A 9,428-nucleotide genomic window follows, 5' to 3' on the forward strand; every position below is an offset into this window, starting at 1 on the left:
TGAATTACTGAAAGTTTTAAGTCCAAAATTTGCAATAAAATTAATATAAAGGTTACACATGTTGATCTTGTCTCTGCGTGTTTGAGAGAAAACCTGCAAATGGCCTATTATTCCTGTCTTCTTCGAGTATTTCGTAAGCGAAAATATCTGCAAAGCCGGCGGACGTGCTCTGCGTAGCATTATCATATAATTTAGTATTAGTCCGTTCAGAAATAAGTTTCACTTTCAGGTCATCATGCAGATTTTTGCAACGTGCAGTGTAGCTCCGGTGATTATCCTGAGAATCTTGTTTTGAATTTTTGTTGGGAATAGATGTCACTTTTGGTGGTGCTTGCCCAAGTAGGCGAGGCGTACGCAAGAATAGACCGGATGACTGAGGTGTAAATTTGCCTTTTACGATTTAGTGACAAGAGCTGATCCTTTAGAAGGTGATATAATTACAAGGCTACTCCCCACGCCTTGCTGCGCACTTGTTTGATGTGAGAAGACCGTGTGAAAGAGAGATTTAATCTGACTCCAAGATACACAGCTTGGATGACTTTTGGGATTTGATGTCCGAAGAGGGTGATGTTATTGGTTATGTTGTCTTTGGTACGAAATTTTTTGATAAGTAAGACTTGCGACTTCTCTAGATGAACGTGGGTCTTCCATTTAGCGCACCAGTCCTCGATAACAGGGATTTTTCCCTCGATAACTTGGCAAAAGCGTGGTTCGGCCGACGAGACTTTATCAGAAGTGCCGTGTCGTCTGAATAGCAGGCGGACAAGGCGTTATGATCATTGCTGAAGTCCAGAAAATCATTTACGTATAAAATGTGAAAAATAGGACTGATAACACTTCCCTGGGGGTAACCTCTAAGGATGTTTCTGGCACTTGAGATGTTTCCTTGTCGAGCAGAGTAGGTACAATTTTGCAGAAAAGAGCGGAGTATGAGAATGGTCTCACGCGGAAAGTCCATTTGAATGAGCTTGTAAATAAGACCTGCATGCCAGACGCGGTCAAAAGCTTTGACCATGTCTAGCATCAGGATGGCAGTACTCATTTTATTGTGCAGCCCGCTTCCAATGAATTCTGTGATTCTCACAAGTTGCGTTGTGTGGAAAGTCCCTTGCAGAATCCGCTTCCAATGAATTCTGTGATTCTCACAAGTTGCGTTGTATGGAAAGTACCTTGCAGAATCCATGCTGTTTTGAAGTTACTACGCTGAGGTAAATCTTAATGCGATTATAGATGATTCTAGGATTTTACTGAGAGCAGACAGTATAGGCTTATGGATCGGTAGCTTACAGGGTTATCATGTGGCTCTTTCGAAGTAAGTAGAACATCCTATAAATACTACTCCTAACTCATTTGCATTCAACGCGATTCTAAAAACTCATTCTGGTAAGGAGTTGTAAGTAGAAAACAAGAAGTGAAAGGAAAGGGTTTCAGAATTAAAATAACTGTTATAAAATTAAATTACACTTTACAAGCTACCACATCTAAACAGTCCAAAATGAGAATTACAACATATTAGCCACAATTTGTGACGAAGAAGCGCATTTATTGCTCAATTTTTGACTGCCTTTATCACACTTTGAAAAAAATCTGATGTGGACACAACATAACTTCTTTTCACGGTCTATTAAATTACACACATTTTTTGCTGCATTCCATTTAAACATATTTCCTCGAGTTTCATTAAAGATATATTTCTCATTCAATTAATTCATTTCTCACTTGGCAGCAAAGCAAAAATACATAAAATTTGAAAACTTCTTCATTAAAAATATAGAAAAACATAAAACACCAAATACAATTAAAACGTTTTTTTTTTTTTTTTTTTTTTTTTTTACACAATTACACAATTCAAATTAAAGTTTCTGCGCAAAATCAAACAATGTGGCCAGAGTGCAAAAAGGTAGATCTTTCGACGCACAAAAACTGAAAGTTTACTTTTGGTCCCACTCGAGAGAAAGGCACTGAAGGCGCAGAAACTGAGTTAATTCACTATTCTGCTTTTAGTTTCAAACGTAAACAAATATGGCTGCTTTATTAAGCTTCTTCACGCTTAAACAATTTTTAAATTATTGATAATTCTACAACTACTGCATGCAGATTAACTAAAGGCATAAAAACCTTGACCGGAAGATAAGAACAAGATAATTTAATCATTTTTAAAGCAAAAAATGCGCAATTTACCAACATATAAGAAAAAAAAACTGATCTCACTGACCCGAGTAACAGATAGCAGTCCTATATACAAAATTTCCACGTTATGATGCTACTCGTTTTTGAGTTATATGAGATACATACATACATACATATGTACCACAGCCAACTCTATAATGGCCTTGAAGCGCAAAAGTCACGTGATCCAGATGGTCGATGTGTGTGGTTGTGAAGTATGTGTTGTAGTGTGTGTTCGTGGATTTTTTGGATGTTAATTTTGCTAGTCTAAGTGATTTTAAATCACTTAAACTAAGGTAAATGATATTTTTATTTATATTTCGTTTTATACCTTTTTAATTTTTAGATTTGTTTGGGAAAATTTGTAGCTGTTCTCAATCGTATTCAAGTATTTCGTTTTAACATAACATCGAATACATTTACTCTAGTTTGAACATTTTGCATAGTATTGTTTTGAATATTTGTTTGGTATAGTACATTAGGAATTCTTTATTTTGATTATTTCTTTCTACTAGAATATTTGACAGTTTATCCCAATAAAAGAAACTTTTTCACCAGAAACATTTCAGGCATTAATAACAATTACAGATGCATTCATTCAATTGATTCCACATTTGTTTCAAAAGCATGAAACTGAATACATATTGTTAGGAAAATTTCAAACTGATGCTACGGAATCTCGTTTTGGAATCTATCGACAAATGTCAGATTCAAATTATTAAATAAATGACCTACAATTTTTAGAAAGTGAGAAGAAGCTTCCTTTTAGAAACAATATTATAACTTCATCATCAAATATGAATGTCCCTTTTATCAGATTATGATAAGGAATTTACCAATTAATGATTTTTTTTTAAAGAAAATGTTTCTACTGATATTTTAACAGTGCTAGTTTAGGTTACAGATTATGATGCCATGAAAAAATTAAGGGTGATAAAATGCAATATTTGCCAGGACTGGTTGCAAAGTATTCATTCAGTAGATACAGCAGATGATATTTTTGGTTTTCTTAAAGAATTGGATAGAGGAAAATTAAAACTTTTCAATCTAAGGTTACTTTATTAACATCTTCAATAGTATATTTCTTATTTGGTGAAATTCTTAAAAACATGAAAGATACATTTCTTACGTCAGGAAAGCAAATGGATATTTTACATAATTTATCTTGCATACACTTAGGTCGAATTAACTTTAATTTAACAGATTCTTGCACTTGTGGAATGACAAACTCGGTTAGAAAATATCTTTGATAACTTGTAAAATAATGTTAAATAATTATACAAAATATAAAAATGACAAAATTAATATAAAATGTTCATATAAAAAAGTTAAAAAATTTACCAATTAATTTCAGTTAATAAATCACAATTTTTTATTTTATGCTTTGTTTCTGCATAGATTATGTATAATATGTAGCATGTATGTATATGCTACAGCTCCAAGTTTTATGAATTTATTTTTAATAGTGGAATAGCCTGTAATTCGGGGAAATTACTTTAAAAAAACCAAGACTAATCACTTACCTCTTGGTTGTTTTGGAAAAAGTGATTCAACATAAAATTGGAGCTGGTACAAATAGATGGCTGTCTTTTTTATGAATGTAATTAGCATTTAGTTCTTTGAAATTTCCTTGAAAGATTTATTTATAGTATAACATTGCATGTAAGTTCATCTTTATACTCAAATTTGCTAGTATTTAAGGAATTTTTAATTCGTTTCCCCTTTTTGACAAAATTGAGATATCTAGTTTTTATTAGTGAATGGAGTGAAGAGAGATGACTTTGGGTATTTCCCTTCTGAAAATTTATATAGCTGATGCGATGCTAATTTACATGGAGTTTTACAAAATATTCTGCCCTTAATATTTATTTTACTAGTATGAAAATCTAAATAAAATTTACATCCATAAATCTATTGAATCCCCCCCCCTTATGTGGATTGTATATTGTTTTGGGAATTAATTTGATTCAGATAGCATACATAAATGGATTCCATTTTTATCAAAATTACGTAAATAAAGTTTGCATGTGGTGATTCTCAATAATATTTTTAGTTATATAAACAAAGTACAAATTGTTTTAAAAGCTATTGAAGATATACATTTTTCCCGCCTGTAAAACTATTGCACTATGAAAAAAATTGAATGTTAATCATGCGATCTACTCACGTTTATTAATTTTACTTATATTTATTTTAAGACAAACGATTATTTTCAGCAAAGTTAAACTCCGGGATTATAGTGAAGAGAAAGAGATCGACTATTTCGATCACGTGACCTTCCGAAACTGATTTCGCTTCAAAGCCATGATACAGTCGGCTGTGCATACGTACGTACAGACGGCACGAAAAAGTCTCTTCTGAAGCCATTTTTCATTCGGGCACTGCAGTCCTTGGCTCACTAGGACTGTTGCGCAACTGAGTTTAGTTTAAAAGCATTTTAAATCCATTATATAATCTTTTTTAGGAAAAAGAGTCCTTTATTCTGTCTTTACGTACTATGTAACGCAAAAACATCGTTAAATTGCATAAAATAGCGGTCAAAATCGATATTTTCGTTGAAATATGACACCCGAAAGTTTGCACAATTACAATACTTCCTTTACTTCTTACAAGAAAGTAAAGAGAAGCGATAGCAGATGATCTGCTTAAAATAAAGATTTTGAACTGAGCGAAAGAGGAAATGTTTTCGTTTGTTTGCTCTTGACCTCCGGTGCTGGCTGCAGACTCTAAGGCCCATATAACGGCGTTTGTTTCACACGAACAACTGTTTCGGACAATTTTTCTGCCTGGTTTACCTGGAAAGAAAGCACTGGAAAGAAAGCCTGGTCTGCCTGGAAAGACGTGCGACTTTTTCCTTCCTTTCCAAAAAAATTGCAAGTTGTTCGTTTTCAACAAATCAGCTTTCAGCTTCGAATGCTATCAGCTTGTTTGTAATGGGGAGCCAGTTTTCCCTGTGTTAACCCCAAAGCGATCTATGGTGATTAGCTGTTGTGACAAAGCAGAAAAATTGTTCCAAAAAGTTGTTTTTCCGAAACAAACCAACGTGTGATAGCAGCCTAAGTCAGGATTTCCCCTCGTCAAGGGAATGTGATCAATCTTTTGTTTCAGTTTATGAGCATACAAAAAGTGCTTTTATTCGAATTTGGGTATTTATCAACTTTTTCTACACTTTTTATTATTTAAATAATGAAACACGTTAAAAATAATCTATATATAAATGTGTACGTATTTTTCAAGTCTTGAAAAGGAGGGAAGAATGAACTTCTATAGCAGTGTTGAAAGGGGTGCGTGGCGCGGAAAAAGTTCAGAACCACTGCTCTGAGTATTTCATGATCAAGTTTGCTCTTTAACAGAAAAATAATCATAGTATCTCAGTGCTCTAACAGCTGCTTAAGGGCTTTTAATGTGTCATAGTTTTAACATTATTGCGCTGTGTCAGTTTAATTTCCGTAAACCTGTGTCTGATTCATATTTTAGAATAGGCAGTGAAACTAATTCCTTTAACGCAGCACTTACGATTTCTGTTTCTCTTTCCTAACGTCCAGTGAGTGCATTCCATGCCTTTTCACAATTCGTGTTTGAAATTTGAATTGACTGCACTAAAGTAGCGGCTTACTTTTCACAAAAAGTTTTATCATATGTAATTTCTGATATCACTTAACGTATTGCTATTTCCAAGTCTTTCAAGAAATCAATCGCAAAATGAAATCCAATCAATGTAATTAGGAGTAAAACACTGGCAATTCTACGAGAAGTTTTAAACCGTTTACATTAGCATTTACTGTATTTTGACATGCATTCTTAAATTCAGCAGGGCTTTCAGCCACTACTTAGCTCAGGAGCACGGAGTATAATGAAGGAGGTGAAACTGGTATTACCACTTTTCCCAAAATGGTCCTTTTTGACGCATTCTTTATAGAGGGCGCTGCAATCACCAGTGTATCAATCCGTCTTTTCGTAGTATATGACATAGGCAACAATACCTAAAATAATGATTTGATATCAATTTCGATTATGAATAAGTCTTATAATGCAACCTTTTTCGTTCCTGGATGCAACACTGGTTATAGAACTGTTAGGCAGAAGAATAAAAGCTTAGGAATGAAGAATCCAAGTAGATTTAAAACTTCAAAGGTGAGCAACATTTATATCCTGCCTGATCAGTCAGACGAATTTTTATAACTTTACAGAACGTCTGGATTTTTCGCAAATAAGAGGATATTTAAAAAGTTGGAAATCAGTTAACTATTTCGCATAACTTATGTACATCTGCATTTCGTGCATAACAGCAGGCAATCGTGAGATTTTAAAGTTAAATAAAGTTCTGAAATTATACAAGAATGATAGAATATTTGCCTTTTTATTTCATTTACAGAAAAGAAGATAAACTCATTCCCCTTCTTTTCTGTTTGAAGCAGGCTTTTATAACAAATGGAAATAAACACTATGGTGCTTAAAATTAACTTTATTTGCATGGTTGAGTGAAAACATAACAGCAGATAAGTGTAATGAAAAATGGATTTTCCATGAGATAAATTCAGCATATTAAATAAGTTATGAATATTACGAAATCATGCCACCTAACCACATAAATAAATGGCTATTAAAAATTAAGATTTAAAGCTTGGTACAGTGCAGGGTGAGAACCATTATGCACAAGGATTTTAAATCTGAATGTGTAGAACTATTCCAGCGTTACATGCTGCAATTAAATTTTAATTTGCCATTACAATTTTCAAATTAAATTTTAATCATTAAATATTAAATTTGCATCAAAGTCACGTAAAAAAATTCAGTTAATGTTCAGTTCAACTAAATGGGTTTTTTTAAATAGTTTTCCTTATGAGTTCGAACTATTATATAATTATATAGACATGTACACATTCAGCAGCAGTACTTTCTAAGCCACAAACAAAAAGAAAGTGTTTGGTTTGCTTGCCAAACAACCAAACAAAACATTACACCAAACAACTTGCTGGCTATCTGCCTGAGGGATATACCTTCATTTATAAGGGAAACTGCCTTTATATGTTTCACATGGAAAATCCAGGAAAATGCCCATGCAGCTAGCCTGTTGCCGGTATTCGAACCCAGGACCGAACTGGCAGCGTTCGGCGACTTTTCTGCTCAACTGCTGGTGGGGAAGAACAAGGCGCTTGCAAATTGAACACAAATTTAACAAAGGAGTCACTCTAGCCTCTTATAGCTCACCCCTGTGTGTAACAATGTAAAACAATACTGTTAAGATAGTTTCAGAATTATTTATATAATTACTGTTACATTTTTATTAAATTTTGTTAAATTAAACTAGTTTCTTTCACTGTGAGTTTTTAATCGTTGAAAAAGACATATTAAATTGAGAATAAAAAAGTAAATAATTACTGCAATAGAAAACGGACTTCAGTTGCACATAATGATAATGATATTTTTTTAAATACCGCAGCACGCAGCAAGCATATATTAGGTATTCTGATATTAAACTGGTAGTTTTTCAACAAATGTAATTATACTCTATCAGTAAATAATCAGTTCAATAAATGAAAATGAAAAATAGGGCATCTTTTCCAGTAAAAGATAACACATGCAAAACATTTTTTTCATAAAAGCTGCATGTACTAATTTGAAACTTAACAGCGAGAAAATATCATCTCATTATAACTGTGATAACATTTTTCTAAACATAAGAAATTCATCTTTTAGGCTATTGAATGGGATAGAATGATTTTTTTTGAAAACTTATTAAATACACTTAATTAAAAATTACACTATTGTAGGTAATTTAACCTTGGTCAACAGCTTAATGTCTGCATACATATCCTTTGGAGGAAAAGAGTTTGGCACATGTACTTTTAAAATACAAAAGATCTGCATTATTTTTTTAGTTAAAATACTGCATTTATTGGTTAGAAATTAGTTCACGCAGGACAAAATTAAAGATAGATTAAATTAGTTTCAATATATTTTTAACTGTTTTTTACTCTTTATATTTAATTATGAATAATACAGAGTTCCGCATAACCAAGTCTTTAGAATACTTAACTTAATTCAAATCTGAATTCTATTTTAAAATCTTGTCAAATCAATTTGAAAAATAATTCAGATCTTCTCAAATAACAAAGATATGCAAATTTTTAACAGAAAACGATAAAAATAACAAAATCAGAACTGACATCTGCTTCATAAAAAAAATAAATAAATAAAATAAATAACTCATTATGACAGTAAAGAAAATTTACTGACTGAAGCAAAAATTCTATAAGATTCATTAAAATTTCGCCACAATTTATATCAACCAGTGTATCTAAGTATTTTACAAAATGAGAGACACGAAGAACATAATCTAATTAAATTTAACATATATGCAGTAAGTATTATTACTAGTAATATGATTATTTTTCTAAAGGGGGGGGCTGAAAAATATCTTCAAATTAATCATTCATAAAAAGCATGAAAGCTGTAAATTAATTTTATAATTTGAGAAATAAAATACAATCATTAGTGAGTAGAATATTATAACATTGATAATAACGCAATCCATCGCATAAAAACATAAACAGTTTTTTCATCCGTTAAGAAGCTTAGCCGAATGGCGACTCAATGAATGTTTACATTTGGAACCGCTCAGATGCAACAGCAGCGCCATCTAGTGATCTCAACATGTTTGAACCCATTTTTCCAGTAGGCAATTTCACCTCCTTCATTATACTCCGTGCTCAGAAGCTTCTCAATTTTTGAGATAAATCGTAATTCAGCAGACAAATTATGTTTCAACAAAAAGTATGCTTTAAAAATCGATTCTAACTTCTGAACGCAATTCTTTCTTTCTGTGGGGAAAAAACACTTTAAGATTTTTGTCTGAAGAAGTGATTAAAGACATATCGATTGATTATTATCCAGATTGAGAGTTTTAGGAAAGAAAATCTCCATCCGAATGTCAAAGGCTTATTCTTCAGGTAATGCAAAAATTTTACAAGCGCCTGTAAAATTTTTCATTCTCGAAACTACTAAACTGATTACCTTGGTCGTGCACATCCAGCGTTAATGACCTCCCCCCGCAGACTTTTGAATTATGCAACCAAATGCGGGAACGAAAATTGTCATTTGTGCAATTATTACGTTTATTCTCCTGTTATGATCGGATCGAATTCGGAGAATTACCCTCCCCTCCCCCCGTCCCATTCTTTTTGACAGTTCAAATTATATCGGCAGGGCATTGGCGGTCAGAAAGCGTTGGACAGCTTTCCAGGGTTTTCATACTC

The sequence above is a fragment of the Stegodyphus dumicola genome, chromosome 7 (assembly GCF_044657685.1).
Source record: "Stegodyphus dumicola isolate Sdum_Otavi_A_Nest chromosome 7, ASM4465768v1".
Taxonomy (NCBI): Eukaryota; Metazoa; Arthropoda; class Arachnida; order Araneae; family Eresidae; genus Stegodyphus; species Stegodyphus dumicola.